The sequence below is a fragment of the Myotis davidii genome, unplaced genomic scaffold (assembly GCF_000327345.1).
Source record: "Myotis davidii unplaced genomic scaffold, ASM32734v1 scaffold1364, whole genome shotgun sequence".
Lineage (NCBI taxonomy): Eukaryota > Metazoa > Chordata > Mammalia > Chiroptera > Vespertilionidae > Myotis > Myotis davidii.
The window spans coordinates 11,367-14,816 of NW_006295736.1; positions in this window are offsets into that span (position 1 = coordinate 11,367).

Below are 3,450 nucleotides of genomic sequence, written 5' to 3' on the forward strand. Positions count from 1 at the left end.
GTGCCCAGCAAGGCCACGCCCTAAGTTCCTGCCAGCTCCAGCCTCGCGTCTGGCACCGCCCCTCACTCCAACCTGGCCCGGCCTGTCCGCCTTGCAGCTAACCTTTTCTTTGTTGTTGTTAATCCTCACCTAAGGATATTTTTTTTCCAGTAATTGTTTTAGAGAGTGGGAGGGGAAGAGACAAAGAGAAACACATCCAATAATTGTCTTCAACATGTGCCTCAAATGGGGCCAAGAATCCTGCCCTTGAATGGAATTGAACCATCAGCCTTTCCGTCCCAGGGCTGATGCTCTAACCACTGAGCAACATGCTAGGTCTGCAGCTAGACTTTCATCTGTTAGCTGCTACTTGCCTCATGTCCCAACACCAGTTATTATATAATGCACATTTTTTCTAATGACCTGAGGAGACATGCTTAACATATAAAATGTATCTTTGGATTTGGGTCTATTACTACACCTTCTATTCTGTTCCATTAATTTATCCATTTGGCCCAGCTGGTGTGACTCAATGGTTGAGTGTCGACCTATGAACCAGGAGGTCATGGTTCAATTCCTGGTCAGGCCTCAATCCCCAGTGGGGATTGTGCCCATTTCCACAGGAGCCACCCCCCATTAGATGATGGACTAGAGTCAGAACACATAATTCATCTTAAGGTCTCTACTGGCCCCCATGTCCCCTAGATCCTTTTCTCATATCCTCATGTCCTCTTTCCCATCACATCCTGGTGAAAGCAAGGATGGAAAATTCAGCTCCAGGTCTTTCTTCTGAAGCCAGGCAACTGTTGTAACCACACAGGCTGGCTAGAGCTGTGATACAGAATTCTGCTCAGGTCTTTCCTGGCCACGTACCCCAACAACCAATGTGCTCTTCACAACAGGTTGAAGCAGGGAGGGAGAATTTGCCTCAAGGTCTCTCCTTGCCCATTGACTCATGACCCCCTCGAAAGGTGAGTGGAAAGGGGATAAATAATTTGTCCTGTACTTTCCTCACCGCTTAGCGAAACACCCCTCACATACTAGTCTCAAGGCAGAATGGAAATGTTGCCCCAGGTCTACTGCATTCTTCCACAGACACCCCTCATCTCCTTAATAGCTGGTTGGAGCCACAATAGAGAATCTGCCTCCAACTCTATCCTCATCCCTTACCCCAGGATTCCCTGTGCAACTCACATTGCAGACAGATATATGGATGGATGCTAAGAATAAAGATCCCTACTATAAAGGGCTCCTGATGAATAACTGAGCTCAAATTTACAAATAAAAAAATAATAATAAAGGAACAGGGGGGAAAAAACAGAGCCTCATGTTCATTTCTACACAGGGGTTTCTCACACAAACCTCAATTCAGGAGGGAGTGACCTGCAAAGTTCCTACAACATCGAACTGACTGATCAAGACATCTGGACTGAGCAAAGAAGAGATGGCAGGACCAGACCAGAACACAAAGATTGGAGCAGAGCGGAGCTGAGTTGTGTGGCCTGAAAGGGAACTCAGTCAGGGCAGCCTGACCCCAGAGCTTCCTCAAAGCCATGATGCTTCTTAATTAAGTAGCACAATAGACCTGCTCCCACAGCGGTGCAGCTTCATGCTTCTCCTGTAACAACACTGAACTTCTCAACAGCCATGATGTTCTCACAGTCATGCTGTGTCACCATTGACCTATTTGCACTGAATTAAGTCTCCCTCTTCACCGCACCCCAACTTAAGGACTCCGGTTGGCGTTGAGCTAAAGACAAGGACCATCAGTTAACAGACACCAGACAGCACAGCCAGGATCAGGACCCCAGAAACAGACGCCAGTCCCCACACCAGACCACAAACCAGAAGCTAAACCTCAGACAGAAAGCCAGAACCTACACCACGAATGCCAGACACCAGATGCCCGAGAATGACACAGGACACCTTCCATCAGGCCCTGTTGTCATACTGCACATGGACCCCACACAGGTTTGCAGGAAACCAGCCACACCCAAACACAATCCAGAATCCAGAATCCAGACAAAGGGCCAAATACGATAAGACTTGAAACCACAGACACTATAGTTGGAACTCAAGTCTGTGTTTAGGAACCCAGATCCCTAAGTAGGCACTGGACACCAGACACCACCTACCAGATGCCAGACACAGGAGCTGAATCACAGGCGCCAGACCAGGATCCCAAGGGTTAGAAGATAATTAGAACTGAATAATAATAAAAATGCTACTTTACAAGACTTACAGAAAAATGTGCAGTCTTAAGTGCACATATTAGTCTTAGAAAGGTGAGCCCAAAAGCAGGGGTTCTGGCATAACACAAAGGTTACTCAGGAGCCCAACAGCAAGGTACTATCTTTACTTCTGCAGAAGGGTGCATGCCAACACACTGCCTCCTGCACGCCCCCTACTGGGGACCAAACACAGGGTCTGGCAGCACCCACACTGAGCAGGCAGTCCGCTTGGGGCTTAATTTGCACGTCATCTGTCCCTCACTCTTGATTAGTCAGAATTAATGCTCATATGCTTGCGCAACTGGCTAATTTAAAGGAAAAGGGGAGAGGTTGACCTTTGCAGTTTCAAAATAGTGGTTGCCTCACTCCCTTCTTTGATAGAAAAGATTACTTGTTTATTCTCACATTAGGAAAAGAGACAAGCTGACTATTTACAAGTTTTACACCCTTCTTAAGAACCTAGAAGAGTAAAATAAATCCACAGAAAGTAGAAGAAAGGAACTGTGCGTGTACACTTGTCCTTAAGGGTATGTGCTTAAAACAAAAGCAGCTTTTACCTCTTGGGATAGGATTTTGAATTAATTGTATTCTTCTCTATAGTTTAAGTAAGCTGCAATGAACAAAGCCATTTTCATTTTATAAAAAAAAGTATTAGAGGAAAACTTGGGAGAGTTAAAACCTGTATAAACAAGAGATTGAAAATACTTTTTTACATAAAGGCGGAAAAGTAAAATTGAAGCAGAGAGGTTATGTCACCCAATACTTATGCTGAGAGCCCTTCATCCCTACTACAAGTCATGTATATTATCCCACTTGATTCATAACAGTCCCACGTAGTGGAAAGGCTGGGCATAATTAACTCAATTTTATAGATGACGAAACTATGTTCTCACTGTCTCAGAGAGGCCTATGGGTGGACTGCAGGACCTCAATGGCCAGCTGTGGGCAGCCCTTGTATCCCAGTAGGAACATAGCCAATGCCAGCCCTCCACTGTGTCTCCTGAGGGGGAAGGAAGCAGTGGCATCTCACCCATGAGGAGGAAAACAGCTCCTGTCCATTACCTGTTCCCCCAGTTCTCCCTTCCCCAGGGCCAGGCGTGGAGCCTCAGCCCACCGCTCACCCTGAGGCTGGTCCTCCCAGCCTCTAAAGCAGCGGTTCTCAACCTGTGGGTCGCGACGCCTTTGGTGGTCTAATGACCCTTTCACAGGGGTCGCCTAAGACCACCTGCATATCAGATAT